The following is a 25,631-nucleotide window of genomic DNA, read 5'->3' as shown; positions in this document are numbered from 1 at the left end:
TTGGCCTTACTGTCTTTGAGGTGAACTCTATATCTCTAATTCGTGATCAAAGTGATTTTCTTACAGTATATCTGTACTACATTTCTCTCACCTTCAAATAAAAAGGATTAGAGATTTAGAGACAGAAGGCACCACAGTCCTATCTGTTTTACATTTTACAAATGAGGTCCACAGAGTTGCAGTGACATGCCCAAGGTCACATAAATAGTAAGTGCCATGAATTAGATTTAAACCCAGGATTTCTGGCTCCAAATTTATTGCTCTCCCCACTGTATCATGCATGCTCCACACAGATTCTCATACCTCCAATGTTAGAATAAAAGTCAGTAGGTAAGCAAAATATGCTTTCTGGGCAACTTTTCTGGACTGGATCTATTCTGAGAAAGCAGGAAGAGTTCACAACTTTGATGCTGGCCTTTCTGAGCTCCTTGGGTCTGTGAGGAACTGTTGGATTCTTTTCCACCAAACTTCATCTGGCCAGAGCACACAATCCCTTAGTAATCCATCCATCACCATTAACCAGCTGAAAGCTGCCCCATTGTTAGAAAATTCTTGAAAATAATGCTGAACAAAGGGATGAAATTGATTTATAAACAAAGCAAGTGTCCAGGCCATTAAACACTAAAGAAAATGAATTGGGTTTTCAAAGCTGGGTCTATACCAGGGCCATCCCACCGGTGTCCATGCAAGTAGAGATGCTGTCGTCCCTCACCTCCGCAATCCAGACAAGTTTTAGACCTTTTGTCAGTGTTTCTCAGGGACAACAGTCAACAGCTAAAAATTTGTTAATATACAAGTCAAGTTCTGCCACACCAAATACAACAAAACGGAAATCTCCATAGAACAAAACACTCTCAAATTTTCCTCTTATTTCAACAAATTCCACCCCACCCCCTATGCCAAAAGAATTTGGACAGTGCTCCATATTCTGTGTTCATGGGATTTAGTTTATAGGGTCCCTCTTTAGACAAAGGAATGAGAGAGACAGAGACAGATAAGATATACAGAGACAGAGAGATAGAGAGACAGACACAGAGAGAAAATTTGGAGAACTTCATCTAACAGTTGTATTTTCTTTTCAAATTTATCATTGACCCAAAAATAGTCAAGCAAGCTGACCAAGATTGGCTCGGTATAAATGTTTATCTATCCCTTACAGATGATCTTGATGAAAACAATTTGGAGGAGGGGTGTTTTATAGGATTTAGAACTGATATAGACCAGAGGCAATGGAGAAAAAAAAACTGGCTAGTTTTGGAATCAGAAGACTGGTATGAATCCCATTTCTTCTACTTACCAGTGAAAGGACCTTGTATAAGTCACTTTAATTCTCTGTGGCTCTGATTCCTCCTATGTCAAATGAGGAAGTCAGATCAGATGACATTAGTCTTTCCAGCTCTTAATCTTGAATTCACTGTGTAGTGCTTAGTAGGTCCTCTACCTCTGCCCCAGTTCCCTTGACACTTCTTTACCAATTAGATGTAGTCATTTGCCATTCTCTCTTGCCATTAGGAAGGAGAAGTGCCAGAATGGTTCATTTCTGGGTCCTGGTTGATCTGCAAAAGGCCTAGGGAAGAAAACCATCTATTCTTTCCAATGTACCTCTAGTCAATCCTTTAGAGATTTCAAGATATGTCTCATCATTAAGACAACAGGTCATAAAGTTCGATTTATGGAAACAGATTTATTTCTTTATTTGTACTCACATTCAAACATAAAGGTTTATCTTCTGATCAGTCATGGACACACACACACACACACACACACACACAACCCTTCACAAAGGCAAGGCAAGTTTAAAAACTGAGGGAACCATCTTTGTTCTTTTCAGGTTAACAAGAACTAGGAAGAGGCTGGGGGTGGGGGGTAGAAATACTACAGAATGCATGCTTCATGCTTTTTATGTCACTTTGATTCATGATAAGCAAACTTCAGTGTGTGTTTAAAATCTGGAGGATTTATATTATTAACCAAACAAGAATTTTTACAATCAGTGAACATTTGTCTGGTTTCTCCCTCGCCTCCTCCCTCCCCACCCAACCCCCCAACCAGCACACACAATTTTTGTAGAATATTTTGTTGGCTATAATTAAACTATGTGTGTTAATTAGGATTAGATTTTAAATGCACTGCTTGGGAAGTTGAAAAATACAGGATCTGAATGAGCCCAAATTGAGATGACACTTGAATTTTCACAGATGTTTCCATAATCCTAATTTCAAATTGATTGTACTTCCTGAACAGTGAGAAGCCATTTTCCGTTATTTATTCAGACATGTGCACTACTTTTCCTCTGCCAGTGGGTAGCAAATATCTAGCACTTTCGTTAACTCCTTCAAATAAACTCATTTGGAGGCATGTTTTTTTTTTCACTCATGAGGAGCCAAATAAGTTCAACAGACTCCAAGGGCCACACCAGCTCAATCAACTAGAGGCCAACTGAAATTTGGATGACCCTTCCTCTACCACCCCCTCATCATGAATGCTGCTGGCTCACTACTCTTGTGTCTAGACAGGCCAAAGAAAAAAGGCAGAGGAGGGGGACAGCAGAAAGAACTCCTAAAATATTCAGCCACCAGCAGCCCCTAATATGTAGTACTTAGTTTGATGGTGGAGATGGAGATTGAGCATACCATACCACCCAAAGATTGGCCTCAATAACAGAAGCCACCTGTAAAAGACATTCCCAGATAAATGGGCTGAAAAGGATGAGCCCATCCAAATGGGATTGTCTTCACAATGAGTAGCTTTTAGCTCAACCATAATGGTGGTCTCTCCATGTACTTGGAAGAAAGTGATTTGGTAGTGTTTGGTTTCGTTGTTCTTGTCATCGTTGTTGTTTTTCATTTAAGTTTTTATTTTCTATTCCACACCGAATCCAGAGAGCTCTCAAGAAGCCTGCATCTAAACCTCCTAATTTCTAGAAAAGTCTTCCTTTTGATTGTAATTTCTTTGCAGCTTTCCTGGGGGGGGGGGGGGGAGAAGGGAGAGACTTTGCTGAATTAGAGACATCATGCCTTCTTCCACCTGTAACTATCTCCCACTCAACTGGGAGACAATGGCTATGATTGATCTAATGAGGGATTGGAGAAGCCAGCTGATTGCTATAAATAGTTGATAGCACAAACTTGCATTTGGCTTCCCAAAGGATTTTTCATCAGTATTGGCACTCTAGCCTAAATAGGTAAGAGACCAAAAACGAAAATAGGTGAGACTCCCTCCTGGCTTTAGTCAGGAATGTTAGAAACAGCCTTGCATAACTCAAGGAGGGAGGGACACATTGATAGAGGATCCTTTTTTAAAACAAACTCTATGTATCATCCTCTCTTTTTCTTGGGGCAATAGTATTATTTTGCTGAAATAAAGATTTGTAGTAATGAAGGAAGCAAATAACTAGAAGGCTTATATTTTTTCCCCTTTCTTAAAAAAATAAAATGAATTTCAATTGACAATTGATTTTGCATCTCTATTACAGTGATAACATAGTCAGCTGAGGTGTATTGAAATGTTTCACGCCACCATCAGGAAAATCTTGGAAAATTTCATCCCACCGCCTAGACTGGGTGTGGTTCAAAGTACAATCAACCAGTTGGTTGAATTGAGTCTACCAGGGAATAACATATGACCAAGATAATTCTGATTGCATGAGAGATTTGAGGGTGATGACCTAATTGCATAGCCTCAATCTAGATTTCTGACACAACCTCATTCATGGAGACTACCAACATGTGTCATGTTGCTTTAGCAGGACACTCATCTGGTTGTATTATGTTCTAATGCTGAGTAGAAATGGAATGTCCTTTTCTTGAGAGAAAGAGCATAGATATGATTGCCCTAGCTTCTTCTCTTCAAAAATAAAACAATCACTAAGTAACTAGTCCACCATCAATGAGGTTGTCCACATTCCCCAAGGCTGGTTCTTGGTGGACAGTTTATTGCTGATACCATATGCAAAGCCTTTGATAGAACCTGCCAAAGTTTCTCTCCATGCCTCCAAGGGACTAATATCTCCTCCATGCCCCAGTGAAATATCAGACTACTCTGACTTTGGAATTAGAGAATCTGGGTTCAAATCCCCACTGCCATTTGCTACCTTTGTGATCTTGGGCAAATAACTTACTTTATCTGTGCCTCAGTTGTTTCTTCAGTTGCAAATAAGATTGGTCTCAGTTTTCTCTAAGGTCCCTCCTAAGTGTAAAGAGAATGATTACAAAGTGATATTAGGGTTTCGGTACAAAACCAAAACAAACTAAAAACAGAGTTTTGAATGTAGCTGGAAACAAAGGGGAAAAAGAAAAGAAAAACATGCAAGAAAATCTCTGATACAAGAAAGAGGCAATAACCTTATAAAATATGCTGAGATAATTGGAACCCAGAGAAACACTGAAATTGTGTAGTTTGTTAGTCTCAATGACCTCTCAGGTCTAAATCTATGATCCTATGATTGCATCACTTTGAAATAACTAAAATGGGACCTAATAGCAAGGAAAGCCTTTGACATCCAATGAAGTGATTAGTGTGAATGAATTGCACAGAGACAGATCAAGTTCTGGGTTGCGGATGGAGGGCATAGGAAAGACAGACAATTAGACAAATAGCTTGGGAGACTTTAGATACATTGGAAGTTATTCTTGGCCTTTCTGTATTCATGCCCATTTGATAAAAGACACCTTAAATTATATGTAGGTAATATGAATGAGCTGATAAGAATTAATCTTTTCAAATTAAGATAGCAAAAGGAAATACTAGTTCAAAAAATGAAAATTACTCAAGAGCCACGGCATCAGCCCGTTATTCGATATAGAATGCTGTGATCTGCTTGTTTTTAATAGGCATAGCTATCTTATATTAACAATGACAATAAAGCCTGGCCACTCTATCTGAAGATCAGTGTCCAGAAGGAAGAGTTTGAGAGTGAAAGCCTTTTCTCAAAATGTCCTCCATTTTATATCCATTCACATCAGCAAAAAAATTGGCACCTCTGACTCTCTCCTAGAATTGATTAAAATTTAAGTCCATAAAGGTGGCTGTGTCATATTTAGTGTTACTTATTTCATTAGATGTCAGATTAACTAGTAATCAGTTCAATTGAATTACTTAATATTATTACTTCCTATAAAATGCTCCATAACTTCTGTACACATCAAAGCATTTGATTTATTCCAAAATCATTACATGTCAATAGTTTGGGGGCACCGGCAGGAAATCAAGATGCCATCTAGTGTATTCAGCTAAAATAGGATTCCTCACATCCATTTCCTTTGCATGACTTTTCTCTATACTCATCTGAGGCTTCCTAAGAATTTCCAGTTAAGCATGCAGGCAGTTTGGATCCTTTAGCAAACAGAAGTAATTTGAAATGTGGCACCAGTAAGTCAAATGGGAAAAAGTCATAAGCTCCACCTAGTTAATCTTGGGATTCTTAAATAATAATCTCGGTGTCATAGTTTCCTAAAATCATGTAGTCATAAAGGGCCTGAGCGTCCATCTGCTCAAAACCTATCCCAAAGCAGGAATCTATCCTATGGCATGTTCAGAAAGAAGCCACCCAACAGGGGGACAGGCAAGGAAAGTGACTCACATTAAGTAATTTAAGGCAAATAGTACAGGAAGTTCTTGACATAATGAAATTGACTTCTAAAAAAAGTGACAACAGATATTGAGGTAATTACTAAAGGAAACTGGGGGCTGGGGTGGGATTTTTTCTTTGTTTCTTTTGCGTTGAGAAACAGAATACACTTTACCAAAACCATGGGTGCATTTTCTGTGAATGATGCCTAGTAGCAAAGGAGCAGTGTAAGCACTTTCTTTCTATTCAATCCTGGTTCAGTCTCTGGAATGAAAATAGCCTGGCAGTTAAGATTGGAAGGTTGGGGTACTAGTTCCAGCTCTTCTGTTAACTAGTGGTGGTAACTATGGAGCAGTCACTGATATCCTCTAGGCCTCTTTCCTCATCAGTAGAAGGAGAGTTTTGAACTTGAGGACTTAACATTCCTTAGCACTTAGAGGTTTATAAAACATTTTTTCTCACAATAACCTTAGGTTAATAACATGAGAATTATTATACCCATTTTACAGGTAAAAATCAGACTGAGTGGTTAAATGACTGAGGTCCCTTCCCACTCTCATGTTCTCATCTTCTGGCTTTGTATTCTGGGCAGTATTGTGGATAAAAAGCTGGCCTTGGAGACAGAAAGACCCAGACTCAGTCTTACCTATGATACCTAATGATGCTAGACAGGTCCCTTAAATTTTCAGTTTCCTAGGAAATTCTCTAAGGCTATCAGTTACAGAAAAGATGCTGACCTACATTAGTAAAGGGAATTTCCACATATGGGAGTTCTCTAGCACAATGAAATTACAGGTCCTGTCCCCATCCCTATCTTTTGCCTCTACATTGCTCTGAAATGTCAACAAAAGGGATTTTTAAAAAACATTTTGGAAATAATTCAGTGGTAACCAAATTTATACAAAAACCTCCAAGCCCCATCACCTCCAATAATATATTGAAAACCCCCTACCTCAAAGGCAAAAACATAGCAGGAATTTTTTGGGGTCTATAGCATGACCACATTAAAAAAAAAAAGTATAGAAATTTCCAAGGAATCACATATAGTTGGCCACTGAAGTTTCCTTTTGCCAGTTTTGGAGAAGAAATTGGCATCAGTAATTCTGAGTTGTGTACTCAATTACCTTGAGAATTGTAAAAAGTAGGTCACTGATTGGATGCTGATTGACAAGCTGCATGCTGACACAACAAACACATTTCCTGAGGATTTTTTTCCTTTATCTTTGACATATGTAAAAACACAGGGGGATATTCAAGTCCATCAAGGCCTAACACGCCCTCTGTTTATCACTCTTACCTAATGAGAATTTCTCTCCTCTGTATCCTGTAAAGGCATTCATTTATCAAAACCCAAGGGTCACTCACTCTTCTCTAAAAGGAGATCTGGTGTCACTGAAAACTCAGATGGTTGCTCTCAATGGAAGTCAGTCAAGAGCTGAAATTGAATGCCACGATTCATCAGTCCCCCTCCTAGACTTAGAACCTGAGGCCACCACATATGTTTTGCATGTATACACATACATGCACATGCACATACATGTATACACACAAATACCTATGTGTGTACACATACACATACACATACATGCACACATACAGATAGCTACACATGCAAATACATATACATGCACACACATGCATATACATTGTACATGTGTCTATGTGTGAACATATACCTATATCTACATGCGTGTATACACTGTGTACATATATGTGCACATGTGTCTGTGTGAATGTATGTGTGCATGTCTGCATGCACATATAATATACATATATACATGTGTGTGCATATACACATGTATGTAATGAGATGCCTTGTGGGCCTCTCATTTCTCATGTCATTTAAAGAGTTACTAAAGTCCACTCATAATTCTAAAACTTCATTCCCCATCCCACCATGCCAGACTTTATTTTGAGGCCAGCCTGCCTAGTAGAAGCAATAAGGCATCCTGAAAGAGACACAGGAAGAAGGCTGTGCCAGATGAGTCAAACCACCACCAGTACCATCTCCTCTCATTCCCCAATGGAGATAGCACAGGACCCTGAGTTCAAGAGCCCTGGAAAGAGCAATGGCCTCCAGAAAACTCATAGCTTCCAGTCAAGGTCTTACAGCCATCAACGAGGGTAGCAATCTCTGTAGAAAAAAAGCCTCTCTTCTTTACTGCCACTGATACTAACTGTCATCAACCATTGAATAAGTCTAAGAGTCTTGGGTATGGCAGTACCCCCAAACCATGGGTCTTGCTTCTTACCCAGCCCCCAGAATCTTTATCCCAGGAAGCAGCCCCAGTGGAAAGGCAACCTGGTAACTGCATCTACAGGGCAGCTAAGTTGCAGAGTAGAGAGAGTGCCAGGCTTGGAATAAGGAAAATTCATCTTCCTGGGTTCAAATCTGGTCTCAGAAATTTACTAGTTGTGTGACCCTGGGCAAGTCACTTCACCCTGTTTGCCTCAGTTTCCTGTTAAATGAGCTGGAGAAGAAAATTGCAAAACCATTCCAATATCTCTGCCAAAGAGTCAGGCACTATTGCAACAACTGAGCAACATTTCAACAACACCAGCCTCTACAGATGTAACAGCCCCCACCTTCTCAGAAAGCACAGTTACTACAGGACCCAAGAAGATATCTGTATACACCAAAGTCTCTGCTTCAAATAATAAAATAGTTAGACATCAGAAACACATATGATTTTCATCCGCGAGAATGACATTAAAGAAAAGACATTACTATTTGCTTTGCTACTGTGCCTTAAGAACCATGGGGCCTTTCCCTCTGACTTTTAGCATAAACAATGCATTTTTATGGATCCTGTATAGCATATGTAGTACTCCAGGTGTGGTCTCTCCCATTAGAATGTAAGCTCCTTGAGAGCAAGGACTGTCCTGTTTTTCTATCTGTATCCCCGGTGCTGGCAGTCAGAAAAAGCTCAATATTTCTTTTCATTCATTCAGCAAATTGTTCAGGAGACTATTCTCGAAGACCTTGTCTGTTTCCCCCCAAATCTTCATCCAGATCTCCTCCTAAAATATATATTTCTGGGGTTATAAAAATTGTCTAAGGAAATGACCAAGATAAGGTCATTGCATATCTACCAGTTCACATTTCTGATGGAGAATCCTGAGGTCACAGTCATTATTACCCATATATTGTGGGTCAAACTAATGTCTTACCTCAAACCCTTGTCTTCCTTCCTTACCAGAGGTTAGTTAAGGTTGTAACCAATGATGAAATTGCCAAGAGAAGGGAAAAGAGACTAAGATCCAGGGGAAGCCCGACTTGGCTAATTCTTTCCCGAATGATCTCAATAAATATCTGGAATATTAAAGAGTGCCCTCCCTACATTATAAATGCCACTGGAATATTGACCTCTTCTCTCCTATCAGGACAAAATCAAGCACAACCTTGCCTATGGCCTTTCCTATTGGTATTCAGGTCATCGTGTCAAAGTCATCATATTCTCTCCTTAGTTTTCATGAAGGCAAAAGACATATGACCTCGGGCAGAGAAAACAGGAAATCAAATGATTCAAAGGCAATAAGGTCATGAGAGGCAAGTCCCCAGTGTTCCCAGGAAGAGAGTTTTAATGACTAAGAAAAGCCAGTGAGTGATAGCACTCATTTTTTTTCATGTTTCTTCATCTTTCCTCTTTTCTAAATGTAATATTTGATATATTTTCTGACCTGTTCACATGTAACCAATACTAAATAATATACATTTAATAACAATCTTTAATAAAGCTTCCCATTGATTGAAAATAACTTTTTATTATCCTCAAGTAATTGAAAAGTCCTGTTACTTCTAAGTCCCCAATATCCCTCATGACTGTTTCTACCTCTTCATGCACATAGCCCTACCTTGGTTTAGGTCCTCATCAGATAAATACTCCTAAAGCACAGTTCTGACCATGTCACTCCTCTACTCAAAAAATCTTCAATGGATCCCTATTGCCTCTAGAATAAAAAACAAACACTCTGTCCTATATAAACTGAGGTAGTGGTTTTATTCTCTAGGCTCAATGTGATAGCACTAACTCACAACTGACCTCCTCATCAGGCTACTTTCATCATTTTTTTTTATTTAGAGAATGTAGTTTGAGTCATAGTAGTTGGATGTCCATGGGTCTATCCTTAGAATTCTCCATCAAGGATGTGAAGGAAGTGAAACTGGTGGATATGCAAAGTCATTATCAGGATCATTACATCATTCAATTATTATTAACCCTGAGAGGTGCATTTTGTGAGGATGTTTGGAGGGAGATCTGAGGGAGTATTGGGAAGGAAGCAGGATAATCATGAAAAAATTTCAATTATCCAAATGTAGTCCCACTCCCTGCTGGAATGGAAGTCACATACAGTAAAAACAATGGAAGCAGACAGATCATGAATGCCTATGTTGTCAACAGTAAATCAATTCTTCATCTATTATCTCCCTGGCATGCCAATACCCTGACATTTATTGAGTATCTACTGTGTTCAAAGAAAGAAGCAACTGGGATTATGGGATGCTATGGTAATATATTTAGAAATAGAAGACAGCTTAGAGGTTGTTCTAGTTCAACCTCCTCCTTTTAGAGAAGAGGAAACTGGGTCCCAGAGGGGTTAAAGTGACAAAGGTCACAGAGGCAGGATTTGAACCCAGTCCTCTAACTCCAGAGCTGAGAGACCTTCCACCTTACCAATTTACTAAGGATTGACAAAAAAGAAAACTAAGGTTCAAATAAGATTATATTTGTAAAGCACTTAGCATGCTGCCTAATACATAGTAGGTGTTTAATAAATACTTAGTCCCTTCCCTATAGTCACACAGCCAGTTAATTACAAGAACTAGAATTAGAGTTAGGTATCTTCATTGTCAGACTAACATTCTTTCCCTTACATCCTCTGTATTTTACTTCAGACCACAGGTTTCCTGGATACTCTCATACATTGATAGCTCTATGAAGTCATCCAATTGGATGTGTCGATGCAGAGTGGGACCTTCAAAGTCTCTGTAACATATGAAGTTCTTATCCACACCTATCAAGTAATAGCCAATATATTGGGGGTCACATACCACATGCAACCTATGGAAAGCCGTCATGTGTCATACTCTGGAGAGAACACTGCATTTAGAGTCAGGGGGTCCAGCTTCTCTTCCTGACCCTCGTACTTACTACACGTGTAACCTTAGCTAAATCATTTAATCTCTCTGGGACTCAGTTTTTTCAAGCATGTTTGAAGAGGAATAGACTATATGATCTCTAAGGAAGCTTACAGCTCTAGGTGGTGATGGTGATGGCGATGATGATGATGATGATAATAGCTAACATTTACATAGCATTTGGAGGTCTAAAAAGTGCTTTATATATGTATATGTATAGATCATGTAAAGGTATCTCAGAAGTCTTAGTTAATATCTTAGTTAATGTCCTTAATATCTTGAGGCTTAAAACTACACTGACTTTTGGGATACCTTTACATGATCCATACATATACATATAAAAAACACTTTTATATCTTATATCACATCTTATATTTTATATTGTATCTTATTATATATATATACATATATATATAGCACTTAACAGCTTTTTAAGATATTAAGTCTTGGTATTACACTAAGACTTTTAGGATACCCTTACATTATCTATACATATATATATAACATTTTTATATCTTTTATTATATCTTATTTTATACATATATAAAGCATTTAATAACTTTTTAAGATATTGTCTTAAAGCTGTACTAAGATATTTGGGATACCCTATATTTTACATATGTGTATATGTATATATTTCCCAGAATGTGGCCCTACTATAAGTGTACGTAAGAATACCACAGAATCTAAAATGTCAAAAGGAATAGCATTTAGATATAGAATATCAGAGATATAAAAGACCATGGAGATCACTCTTCTCATATATAACATATCACAAACACCACTGTGGGGTAGGAGCAGGGGGTCCTGATAAATGTTTAACACCTGGCTCTCAAAAAAAACTGTATTCACAACACATTTAAGTTTAATATGTCATTGATATTTTCTCCATCACTTTCTTAAGTCTAGACAGTCAATAAAACAACAAATTAAGCCTTGATTGATAGTGTTTGCCAATTTCCCAAGGTGTAAATGCTCACACTCAAAATTTAATATTCTTTTCTCCTGATGTGTTTGAGCTGGTTGTAGCCCACACCTGGGTTGAAGCTATTATTATACCCATTTTCCAGATAAGGAAACTGCTGAGGGTGAGCGAGGTTGAGTGACATGTCACATAACTAGCATGATGCACAATTTGAACAAAGGCTTTCTGACTCTAAATCTAACATTCAATATACCTCAGAGGTGTCAAACTCAGGGCAACTTGCAAAGTTCCTGAGTGTAGCTGAAGCAGATAAAAATATGGTTGGAAATGTTCAATAAAATAAAAATAAGCATATATACTGTTAATTTGTGGTTTTCTGAATCAATATGTAGTCCATAGAGATCTGTTTCTATTTGAGTCTGAAAACTGCACTATATTACCCAGTTTCCATATTTATAACCCTATAAGCCTTTTTTCATCAACCTCTGGATTCCTTATAATTTTGAGTCATAGCCAAATAGCTAAGAGAATGCTGGTATTAAAGAAACAGGGTTTCATTTGTGTATGCAGCATTGAGCAGTTTGAGATCACTTAAGGTCCAGGGTGATTTCCACAGATGGGCTCTAGTTCAGTCTTTTTCTACTACTTAATATTCACTGCTAATCAACAGTATCTAGTCAAGACAGGGACTTAATTATTTACCTCTATAGTCGTATTTCATAATCTGGATAACTTGCATTTTTCATCCACTTTGTTTCTCCACTGTGGATGGGTAGACAAAGTTTCTTCAAATTGCTATGGATTTCACCTTTGAGGATTTATAGTTTTCATGTGTGCAATGCAATTAGTAAGTCATCTTACTTAGTGAGCATTTAGAGAAACTCGATCTCAATAACAAAATGTCAGTGTCAATAACAAAAACTCAATGTCAATAACAAAATCTTTTCTTGCTGGATTCTATGCACATCATCCTCCATGGAACTGGTAAATACCTTTCGAACAGGTCTCACTATTTTACGTCTTCGTTAATGTCAATAAACAACAGATCATTTAACAAATTTGTCTTCTATCTGTTTTCTTTCTGCTATCTCCTATACCATTTTAACATAGACATGGGAGATTGTTTGATAAGAATGATCCTGGCTGTATTTTATTCTATCATTCAGAAAATGCTAAAATGAAAAAAAACTACCAAAATTCCAGAAGTGTGTTAAATGCCAACTCAAACAAATCAAACTTTTGAAATATGTTTATATGTATGTGTGTATGTGTGTGTGTGTGTGTGTGTGTGTGTGTGTGTGTGTGTATTACTGTTTGTAGAAGATTTGATCGAGAGAGGCAATAGTAGATACTGGAATAGTGGAGAGAGGACTGGACCTGGAGTCCAGAAAGCCTGAATTCTAATCCTGCTTCAGACACTTATTAGCTGTATGACCCAAGCAAGATATTTAACCTTTCTGAGCCTCAATTTCCTCATCTATAAAATGGGAAGACAAACAGCACCTACCTTTCAAGGGATATTGTGAAGATCAGATAAGATAAAATATGCAAAGTGAGTTCTTTTACCAACCTTTAATTAAGATCCATATAAATGTGAACTATTAATATTGTTGTTTTATTTGCTTCACAGCTTTCTATGCTGATAGTTTTCTTCGTTCAGTATAGTATACATGGACCTGGCTATCATGTCTTTTTTTAATCACAGAATTGGTCCACTGGAAGGTGTAAATACTGCTGTCCCGTGGCTCCGACCTTTCTTTAAAATTCAGTAATGCATAAATGATTCCCACACTTTCTTCCTCACTCCAAAGGCCTCTTATGTGAGAGTCAAAATGATCTTAATTATCCAAGTGCATAATTCACACAATGCCACAGAAGATAGCCAACAAAAGAAGTCACAGCTGCCCATCCTATTAGCAATTTCCAAAGAGGCGTTGCTTTTTCATTAAAAAGAAAAACAATTGAAAAGCAGAATGAAGATTAAATAGCAAAAACTGTGTTAGAGTTTGGTATCAAATAGAAAGATATAGAGAACACAGAATTCAAATACAATCCTTCATCTTTTCAAGCCACCCAGGTCAAGGTGCTAGGCACACTTCCCGTGGGATAAATAATCTCATTCACCCTGTAGTCAGAACTGAAAAATCTAAGAGTGCTCAGGGGCCAGCTCACAGCAGATTTCCTGATAACCTCAACTGCTTAAATGTGGTCATTGCAAGACTGATTCACAAAGTTAATTATGTTTTCCTGTAAAAACATAGCATTAATTGTAAGTGGAGCATATTAAAATGGAATGTATAATAAAGTACTGGGTCGGTTTGTATATATGTTTTTTTTCCCCTAAATAAGTATACAACATAGGATATGCTTGGGATGGTATTAATTATTTATCACTCTATATGGAGAAAGTGTAAAGTGTTTATTAGCTTTTCTAAAGAATAAATAAAATGGAAATTGTGATCAATATGATGAATATATTAAGTTTAAATTCTTTTTTGGCCATTGCAGCTGATATGGTTTTATGTACAAATCTCATAAAAGTGTTATAGACATCTTAAAAGGAAATATATTAAATAAAAAATAAAATCTATTAAAGAAGGTAATTTTAAATATTTAATGATATAATTAAGTTATATTAATGTAACGTTCTTTATTTTTCATATTAAAAATTCACAGGGATTGTCATCCCCTTCATCTTAATCAGACACTGTGTTTGTCATAATTATTTGTTATGTATTTTCATTAACATTTGATGAATATTAACTGTTTGAAATAAAACAATATTTTTTTCTGAGCTGTAATAACTATCTGGGGGTGTTGCCCAACCACCAGATAGTCAAACAAGAAAGCTAATAGGTAATGTTGATGCACCCCCTTGGCTCAGCTCTTCCACAATCAGTCCTTACACAAATCCCCCAATTTATAAACTGAATCTCCCTTTTGCTCCTGCCATTTCTTTCTATGAAACACTTAGAAGTTATCTCAGCTTCCAACTTTGGAAAGAGTGGATGACCTTGCCTTGTCTGAGATTCCTATAAGACCATCATCAGAGAGAAAGAGAAGAAGCTCATGATTGACCATAGAACTAAGAACCTGTAGGAACCTTGGATATCATCTAGTCTAATTCCATCATTTTACAGTGGAGGGACTGAGGCCCAAAGATGTGAAATGACATCTCTGAGTTCTTCCCAAGATGCAAAGTAGCACAGACTACTTTCAAATTCAGGTTCTCTAATTCCTACCTCAGTGACCTAACCACATTACTTTACATCATGGCCACTCAGAGCCTGAGCCAGTCTTTGAAATGAAAGGGATGGGTGTAAAGAGGCAGTGGGATAGTTTCTGAAAAGAATTGTGATAGTTATGTGCCCAGATCTCTCCCAATCCAAATAGAGCTCAGGCTACCCTCTATGCTTTCCATGCCATTCATCACTGACTTCATAAAAAATCAGAGAAAAGAGGCAGAGTAGAAAGACCCAAATGGACGTATGTTGATGGTAAAAAAAAAGTTGTTCCATCTCTTCTTTTCATAGTCTGCCCCTCCATGCCTCAATGGGCTCCATCCTCACGTCTGCCTTTTAGCATCCTCAGCTTCTTCTAACACTCTGTCTCTTCAAGGTCTACTTCCTACATAAGATCTATCCCTACCCTATAGTTTGTAGTTCTTTCTTTTAAAAAAATAGATCATAGGGTCATAAATTTAAACTTAGGAGGAACCCTAATGGTTGTGTAATACAACCCCCTCATATTGCAAATGAGGACAGTGAGGGTCATAACTGAAATAGTCAGGGCTCAAGTCCTCTGATTTCAATTCCTCTGTTTTTCCCATCGTTTGTATTATGTTGCCTACCCACAATAGAATGTTAGCTCTTTGAGGGCAAACAGAGAAGTTTTGTATTCCTCCCTAGAACCTGGAAAATGTAGGGTTTGATAAATTGGTGAATGACCTTAAAATTTCCTTGGCGAGTCTTGAATAGACTTTTGGAGTTGGGGGTCATCAATTAAAGTATTCCATTTGATTCTGAAATCAAACGATTGAATAAAGTCAGCCAAATTCTTATCATTTCTTATCCAGAAGGGCAAAAGCACCATTCAAGGCATAGCAATAAAGGTACCCTTTCTTCACTGAACTGTCTGATTTCTCCAATACAGTTGAACATGAATGCTAGACTTTGAGAAAAACTCAGGTTTTATATGAAGACAATAGAAACCTGAAATGTCTTAAAGACTCAGAACATTACACAGAAACAATCTGGGTATAGAAACATGGATAAGTATCATTTAAATCCCATAAGGCTTCATTTCCTCATTAAGGAAAGGACGTTTACTAGAAAACTTGCTATTCAACATTGGCTGTTTGGGGGTTATTAAGAGGGATTTAAAAGAAAAATATAAGGGTTCCATTTAACAATAGGGAATATTAACTTACCATGCATTACACAACATCTGCATTTACCTCTGAAGGAATTTACTCTTACAATAATCTTACAGATTGTTATATATTTGCCCCACAAAGAAAAAAAAAATATATATATATATATATATATTGGGTAAAGATTTAAAAGATGAAGACAGTGAAAAAATAGATGGAATAGAGAGGGGAAAAAAACCACTAGAGTCACAAAACCTAGATGCAAATCATGCCTCTGATGTTTACTACTTCTGTGCCTTGGAGTAACATTTTTCCTCTCTGGGCCTCAGTTTCCTTATCTATGAAATAAGGAGTTTGGACTGACTGGGCTCTGAGGTTCCTTCCATTTCTAAATTTATGGTCACATGAACTGTGTCCTGTCAGAGAACTGGAGAATCCTAGAGGTAGAGGGAATTCCAGACACCATCTAGTTCAACCTATGCATGACCAAGAATGCCCTCTACTATATACGTGACCAGTGGTCTTTGCTCAAAGACCTCAAGTGAAGAAGAATTCACAACCTCACAAGGCAGCACTTTCCACTTGGTCACATTTTTGTAATTTAGGGAGCAAATCTTAATACCAATGTTTCATACTGCCCACAAATATGTTTGGAGAAGGGAATGAAACAGGTGATAGGTGATAAGATGAAAAGATGGAAGGAAGGACTTTAGTGTGTGCCCACCCTGTGTTTAGTTTATGGCTAGTTATATTTTTACATATATCAACACATTTCTACTAGTTTTCCTATCCATAAACCTGAAGAGGCAGCAAGATGGAGAATTGGAGTTAAGATTTCAGTGATACAGGAGAAGAGAGGACGTTGGATTAGAGGCTGGAGAATATGGCTATGGATTCAATCTCACCCCTTTTTCCTTTCTACTCTGCCTCTTTCCTTGGGCAAGTTGCTCATCTAATCTGGATCTGTTTTCTTATCTATGGGGGGGGGTGGAGAAGGGGCCAATCAAATTTCCTGTAAGTTTCCTTTGGACTTTAAATCCATGATTCTAAGATGCTATTATCTATGAATTCTGCTTTACTCCCTCTGTGATCATGGTAAAGCCATCAATGTTTCTGAGCCTCAGTTTCCTTTTTTATAAAATGAGAATGATAGCAAGGCCTTCCTCTTGGGGTAACAGTGAGGACTGAATGAGGACATATCTGCAAAGTGTTTTTTGTTGCTTGGTCACATCAAACTCTTTGTGATCTTGTGTACCATGCTATCCATGGGGTTTTCTTGACAGACACTGGGGTGGTTTGCCATTTCCTTCTCCAGCAGATTAAGGCACACAGAGATTGTGATTTTCCCAGGGTTACATAACTAGTAAGTACCTGATTCCAAGATTTGAACCCAGGTCTTCTTGACTCTAGGACCAGTATTCTATCCACTTAGCTCCCTCCCTGACTCCTAAGTGCAAAGTGTTTGGTTCATATTAAATTACCATGTAAATTTCAGCTATGCTCATGAAGACTAAGCATTAGTGGAAAAACCTTGTTGGAAGAAGGGGAAAAAAATACCCTCAATCAGGAAGAACAACTAAAATATTGCCCACTAATGACGAATGTAGGCAGCCCAAATCCATCCAACCAAGATTGTTTACACAAAACACGGTGGCATTGGATCGTTTCTTAAAGACTTGATTTTGTCTCCTTTTTAATTACGAAGGATAAAATAAAATTGAGTGACTGAGAGAAATAAATAGATAATGAAGTATCAAGGGTTTTTATATGGAAGCTCCTTATTAAAATGACTGTCTCCTTCAACTGTTTAATCTAATTTCTGTGAAGCAAGTTTTCACTTGTTCTGCTTACATAAATGCACAGGTATTAGACGCATTATTAAGACACTATGTAGTTCACACCCAGAGCTCAGAGAACAACTTTAACCCCTTATGTACCTATGGAGAAAACACTTTTTTCTCCCTTAGGGTTTCCCCTCCTTACCCCTTACCCCATCAGTCCTTGGCAGAGTATATACAACTGTCTATCATTGACACCTTCCTCCTCTAGAATCTAATTTCAATCAAAAATATTTATTGACCACTTAATTTGTATAAGTCACTGTGAAAGGCTCTGTGGGTGGCACCCTGTAGTGAAACAAGGACATGCTCATAGGAAAAAAAAAATGCAACATTAATAGGTGGCATTTAGCCTAAAGGACAGAAAATTTATCCCACTTCTTGTATAAGAAGTTTCAGGTCAGTGAGGCAGAGGGTAAGGATAATGGAAGTTCAGAGGGATATAGCTACCCTGACTGGCCAGGATTCTCATATCAATTCTAATCACCTTATTGTTTCTGACTACTGAGATATTAGGGCTCCAAGTGGGGTTCCTAGTACAGAAAAATTAATTCTCTCTGGTGCTACACTGGATAGAGAGATGACATTACATCAAGGTAGGCCTGAGTTCAAGTCACATCTTTGACATCTATTGGGTTTGTGTCCCTGGGCAAGGAATTTAACCTCAATTTTCTAGGTCGGGGTGTCAAAATCAGTCTCCTGTAACCAGCAAAACAACAGAGTATAGTCTGAATCAAGTTAAAATGAACTTGGGAAATGTTTAACAAAATAAATTTAAAAATACAATTCAACATAGATGATGTCAATTTGTGGTTTTCAAGTCAAAATGTGGCCAGCAGAGATCTATTTCTATTTGATTTTTTAAACTTCTGCTCTAAGCAACTTTCTAAGACTATAATGTTGCAGAGACATAGAGAAGACATTTCCTTATTCAGGAGTTTTCTATGGCAATGAAATCATAGGTCAAGTCATTAGGTTTATCCTATTAAGGCAATTCCTGAGAAATGATGGTCAATTACCCATTCCCTAAGACCAAAATCTGGCTGAGAGAGAATGAACCTCTTTAGAACCCACTGGACAGAGTGAGAACATTCTAGCCTTTTAATTTTTGTGAAATCTAATGGAAGTAACCAAAAGTGACCAAAGAAAAGGAATTAAGTGTGCCTAGTGCTTAATAAATGATTTATAATTCATTCATGCATAATTCCTCCTCCCCCACCCTTGCCTTAGGAGTTCCTGCCAAGGAGGCATGGGAAGAGCAGCTTTGGGAACAGCATTGTATGGTGGCAGATGCCCAATGGAAATAACCCCAAGAGAGTGAAAGGAGATGATGTACAGGCTGTTACATTTGCTCTCTCTGTCTTTCTTTCCTCTCTCTTCTTCCTTCATAGATCTCAACAACTTTGTGTCACTAGACAAAGTCATTCTCTTTCTTTGAGTATCTTGTAAACTAGAATGAGACAATGGAAGAGTGTACCTTGTTCAATTCAATTCAGTAAACATTAAAAGCCTACTATGTGCCAGGCACTGTGCTAAGTCCTAGGGATACAACAGGAAGTCAAAGATAACCCCTGCCCTCCAGGATCTTATAGTCTATTGAAGGAAGAAACATGCAAACAAGTATATAAAAAGCAAGTTAGATATAGGATAAATGGGAAATGAGTAATTTGAAGAGAGAAAGAGATGGTACCGAAATCAAGAGGGGTTAGGGAATGCTTCCTGTAGAAGACAGGATTTTAGTTGGGGCTTCAAACAAAACTAGGGAGGTCAGTAGTGGGAGCAGGGAGGGAGAGCATTCCAGGCATGGGAGACAACCAGAGAAAATTCCAGTCAAGAGATGGAGTGCCTTGTTCATGGAACACACCCACTTAAGCATAAAGGTAGGTAGAGTTGCATTACATATTAAAATATTCTCCTGTGTAGAAATTCATAATTTCTTATTGTTGGAGTAGGAAGTTAAGAGTATTTAGGTGAGGAATGAGGAAAGGAGGAAGAGAAGAGATAAAAGATGACATGTTTATTAAATATGCAGTCTGCATCATTCTCCCCAATCCTGGGGCCCCGCCCTAGTTCGGGCCCTCATGAATTCTCACCCAGACCATTGGAATCCACTTTTAACCAGTCCCCTGCTTCACATCCTTTCCTTCTCCAATGCTTCCCACAAGCAGCTGCCAAAACAGTTTTCCTAAGGCCCAAGTTGGATTATCTCACATCCCTTTCTCAAAAGTCTTCAGAGGCTCACTATTGTCACTAGGGTAAAACGCAAACCCCCCATTTGGTATTGGCCTCAGCGATCTAACTTCAAGCTACCTTTCCAGCAACATTTTACATTACTCCTTCTCTTCACTCACCTTATGATCTGGCCAGTTGAACCACCAGCTAGCCACTGAACTTGGCCTTCCATCTCTTGTCTCCATACATTTGTCCAAGGCATCGATTCCTAGCATGTACTCCCTGCTTATCTCTGCCTTACTACCTCTAACCAAAAGGAACAGGAGGGGAGAAGAGCCAGAAAGAGAGTTTCCTCTTATTAGAGGTGTTAACACATAATCATTTGCCATTACTTATACTCACATCCAAACACAAAGTTAATTGATTTCTCCCTCAGAGCTTTCATTTTTCCTTTCAGAGGCTATAGGCAGCTCAAAACCATGTCATTCAGGTATCTATGTCTACCAGGACTTGGTAGCCACTCAAATACTGAGAACATTGCATGGAAGGGCACTGAAAACAATGAACCATGGCCTCCTGACTGAAAACACCAATAGAAAGTACTAGCCTTAGTAATCACATTTTCCATGGTCCCATCAATCCAGGTGAAAACTCCAAGGATCAGGGCAGCTAGGTGGCGCACCGGCCCTGGATTCAGGGGGACCTGAGTTCAAATCCAGCCTCAGATACTTAACACAAAAAGCTAGCTGTGTGACCTTGGGCAAGTCACTTAACCCCAATTGCCCTCCAGAAAAAAGGCAAAAAAAAAAAGGATCCAAGGATCCCCAAACTATCAGTTTCCTTACTAACCACATCCTCATGTCTATTTGAATTGACTCACAATTAAAGCTGACTCCAATTCCACTCACTTTATTTCTACACATTCATTTGAATTAATCACATTCTTTGTCTCCAAGATCCATCCTCTCCTTTGCCCATGCCCCATCCTGCTTTATACATGTAATAACTGCTCCACATTCAGTCATAAATGCAATTAGGGAATGGATCTCACTGTCATGCCAGTACCACGAAAATATCTTTATAACTCTTTATATCAGAGGTCAGAATGTTGGCGGGGGGAAGAGGGAGTAGGCTATAATTTAGCAATTGGAAACAGTTGCATAGATGATTCAGCTTTCATACATGGTTGTCTGCTTTCTCCTAAGATTGTCAATCTTTACTGGTTCTCAGCTTCTTGAATGGATAGGATTCATGATTTCAGCATGGACCAAACTAAATAACTGATAAATTCCTTTAAACTCTGTGATTCCATGATCTATTTATATTATTATAGGAGCATTTTGTGTCATTAAGTGAGCTGACTTAATAAAGGTATCATTTAATAATTTCACATCCAAAGTGAAAGGCAAGCTGGTCATTAACAGGGTTCATGGGGGTAAATGAGCTAAAAGAGGAATGCCAGTAACTTGCAAAGACTGATTCACAGAATGTAGGATTCCATTGAGAAATTTCTTTCTTATTTGATGAGAGGACAATAAAAAATCAAAGGAGTCTATGGGCAGGGAAGGGATGAGGAGGAAGATGATAATAAATGGTAATGATCTTAATTGTGGAATATTTGTATAGTGCCTTACACTATAGTGTTATATGAGGGCAGAGGAAAGTGTTCAGAGTAGGCTAGGGATTTGTTCTCCAGTGGACAAGAGGCCATAAAGTTGGAAAAGGACTAGAGATTAATGCCTATGTAGAGAAGACACTAAGATGGCCATTGAAAGGGGTCACAAGGGTTGACTTTTGGAGAACCTATACAGTGTGTATCTGAACTGGGTTTAAAGGCATGAAAAGTTGAGAAAAATCTCTTTAGATACCCAGCTAGTGGTCACTCAGTCTCTGCCTGAAGATCACCAATAAGGCAGAATCCACTATCTCCTATGGCCATTCATTCTACTTTTGAAATTTTCTTTAAGCCAAGCCTTAATTTGCCTCTTTGAATGTCTATTTCTTGCTCCTGGTTCTTCCCTCAGAGACCAAACTGAATAAGTCTGATCTGTTTCCCACAATCCAGGCTTTCAAATTCAGTATCAATCAACAGCACCTTGTACTTACACTGAAGGGCTGATCAGTGGAAGTCTGTCACAGCACTTACATAGATTTAAAATGGGAGCAAGTAATCACATGTCAAAATGTTATATTTCCTTTGTATGTACTTATATATGCCCATGTCTCCCTTTATAGAATGGACACACTATGGGGGGTAGGGGTGTTTCATTTTTACTTCTCCATACATAGTACTTTTTAATAAAAGTTTGGCGATTAAGTTTTCAACCATCCTTTCTTGTCACTTACATCCACTATTTCAATGTGGGAATAATTGCCCCAAAGATCAAAATTATTTTTCCCATCCTGTGGTCAGTAAGCAAGTCTTTGAATGTATTCACCTTCAGAGTGACAGTCAGGAGGTTGAAAGTCCCAAGTAGAACTTTCAGAAAGCACCTTCTTAACCCTTTTTGGACTACAAAATAACCATGAGACAGTATGGCCCAGTGGAAAGAGGACTGGCTCGGGAGTCCTAAGATTTAAACCCTGATTTATGTCCTCAGACATGACACTTAACACTGATGGACTTTGAATTACTCATTTGTAAAATGATGGGATTAAAACTGGGATCATAGACTTCGATCTACAAGGCATTTTAAGCGTCATCAAGTTTAACTCCCTCATTTTACAGATGAGAAAACTGGGGTTGAGAGGGGTTAAGTGAGTGGCCCAGGGTCTCACAGATAGCATCTGAGACTAGATGGTCTGTGGGTCATTTACCTTACAGTCCCAGAGTCGTTAGGCAAAAATCTCTAACCCTTCTAGCAACATGGGGGCTCCTTGCCTAGTATTTCTGCCCAGGGAGATGGGAAGCAGAGGCAGATGGCAGAGCCTGTATCCTCTCATTTGATTCTACTTTGTTCTTCACTGCCTTTTGCCCTTTCCTGCTTAGTTCCAAACCACATGAGTAATTAACCTTTAACAAGCTCTTCAGAAAATGAGTGACACCTGCAAGTTGAGAGGGTTTCGCTGAAATGGGTATGCAAATCCCGCCTTTTGTGAAGCTTTAGAAGCCTTTGATAATACTCTCTAAGTGTCCCTTCTTCAATTGGCAGCACCTTTGAGTAGACAGGGCATGTGGTCCCTAGCCTGGTCCCTGTTATAGGTAAGGCTGCAGATGGACAAAACAAGGAGGAAAATAAGACTGGAAGGGTCCTTAACCCCAGTGAGAGTGGGGTAAGTTTGAAGAATCTGAAATAAACAAAGCAAAATAATCTGTTAGGATCTCAGCTGGGGTCAGAACAAAAGGTAGTCAGACAACCATTTCTTTCAGAATTTTTAATACTCTATTCCTCTTCAAATTCCTTTGCATTATAATTATCTGTGTCTATTCCCAGTCTCCCTTGGTAGATCATAAACTCCTCGAGGGCAAGAATTGTTTCATTTGCATCTTTGTGAGTCCAGCACCTAGCTGACTCCAGTCAGCTGTAAAACCAAGGTAGGAGAATGTGGGATCAGGTTACTAAGGAGACAAGGCAATATCACAAAACACACTAACACAAAGTTGGAAGACACTTCAGTGGTCATCTGCTCCAACCTACACGTGGCTAAGTATCCTTCAATAATATGCCCAACAAGTGGGTTAAGGCCATGACAGTTATTCATGATCTTCCCAGCACCATATTGAGTTCCAGAAGCAACATGTCAGCTGGACCTGCCCCATTCACTCTTCTCTGCTGAACACTGTGCAGATGTTTGCTCCCTGGAAACTGGGGCAAGGGACAGTACCAATAGGGTGATTATACTCCAAATTGGTTGGACTGATTCAATCAATCTATAAGCATTTATTAAGAACTCACTCTCTGCCAGACATTGTGAAACCAACACAAGTGTAAATGACTCGTGCTGTAAAGGAATCAAGAGAGGATCCGACATTGGCACAGAATAGTAAACACAGGGTATATTTCAAAAGTACACAATCTATACAGTGATTATTGGGAGAGAGAAATAGGAAATGCCTGCCGAAGGTTTCAGTCTTTGGATCCTCAAGACTTCCCAGAGTGTCTCAAAGATGACTTCAATTTTGTACTCATGAAAAGTACAAAAGCCTTTTAATGATATAGTTTAGAAAAGATAAATTACATAGGAGCTGGAGTTCCAGAAGGACTCATTCACCTTTTGTGGTTGGGTAATTTATTTCCATGGACTAATCACTGACTGTGAGCCTGACCAGTAAGACTCAAGATCTGATCAATTGGACTTGTGGCCATTTCTGAATGAAAGCACAAAGTTGTGCTCCAAAATACAAACCTTTTTTATTTAATCATGACTCCTTCCCTCCCCTCCAGAACCTAAAAACAACACATTCAGATTGGAAATCCTACTTATGCTTCTCTTTTCACTTATGATGTCATATATTTTTTTTTCCCTCCTTGAATGTAAAAAACAGTGAGCAATGACGAGAACCTTGCGGATTTTCATCTTTACTGAAAAGTTTCCCGGAAAATGTGGTTTGGATGAGATCCATTACATGGCAAATGATTGTTTTTTAGTTAAATTTAGAACTCTTTGTTTGTGACTTTCTTGATACAGTGACATAACTGTGGTTTTATGCTTTCCTTCCACAACGAATACAGACAACAAACCTTTCAGAAGGCAAGAAGCAAGAAGTTTAGATGAAAAACACTCACATTTGCAGCTTAAAGGTTAAAATCGAACAATACAAATTCTGGGAAATCCAAGGTTTCACCTACATGGCACACATGTTGATTATTTTGTTACTATTTAGATACTTAAAAGTATAGCAGAAGCTGAAAATAGCATACATGTTCCGAAAATGGCTCAGTAACAAACATCCTCAATGAATCCTCTGAGAATCTTCACAGAAAGACCATGAGTAAATTCTCCCTTTTTTTTCATAGAATGTAAGCTCCTGTTTAACTCAAATCATTTATTAAATTTATCTCTAGCTACTTTACATATCTGTAAAAGTGAGGAGCTACCAGATGGCCTAGAAGGGCACTTCCTGCTCTGACATTCTATGGTTATAAGGACACTAAGGTGGTTGTTCATCTGTCTTTATCATTAACTGAGCTTGAGCCTTAATTTGGACTTGACTTTGAGGCACGCATAACCTTATATCCAATCCAGTCTTCTACACATGACCTTTCCTGATCCCCTCCCTTGCTAGTATCCTTTGCCCCTCTTCCCCCAAGAACTTGGAAATTAATTTGTGTTTACTTTTATGTATACATATTGGCTCTCCCAACAGAATGCAAGACCCCTGAAAAAAAGGACTGTTTAATTTTTGCCTTTGTGTCTTTAGAAACTAGCACAGTGCCTGGCCTTTGGTAGGTGCTTAAGAAATGCTTATAGGATGCATGGATGGATGGATGGATGGATGGATGGATGGATGGATGGATGGATGGGTGGGTGGTTAGACGGATGGGTGGGTGGACGGACGGATGGATGGTTGGATGGACGGGTGGGTCGATGGATGGATGGGTGGATGGATGGATGGATGGATGGATAGATGGATGGATGGATGGATGGATGGATGGATGGATGGATGGATGGAT

The 25,631-nt window shown here is 38.5% G+C and overlaps 1 long non-coding RNA gene across 1 annotated transcript in view; it reads right to left on the bottom strand.

Annotated features, from left to right (window-relative positions):
- Positions 1-1,312: 1,312 nt before the first annotated feature.
- The window catches only part of LOC138161451 (uncharacterized), a 157,541-nt gene continuing 133,222 nt past the window's right edge, over positions 1,313-25,631 (bottom strand). The window contains exons 2-3 of the long non-coding RNA XR_011168363.1: positions 4,121-4,188; positions 1,313-1,567 (exon numbers count right to left, since the gene is read on the bottom strand). This is a non-coding gene — a long non-coding RNA (uncharacterized lncRNA). The remainder of the gene's footprint in view (positions 1,568-4,120; positions 4,189-25,631) is intronic.

This window comes from Petaurus breviceps, unplaced genomic scaffold, assembly GCF_028583685.1.
Source record: "Petaurus breviceps papuanus isolate PSGF00001 unplaced genomic scaffold, PetGlider_PUasm1.0 185, whole genome shotgun sequence".
Lineage (NCBI taxonomy): Eukaryota > Metazoa > Chordata > Mammalia > Diprotodontia > Petauridae > Petaurus > Petaurus breviceps.
This window is presented reverse-complemented; position numbering and strand designations above follow the sequence as displayed.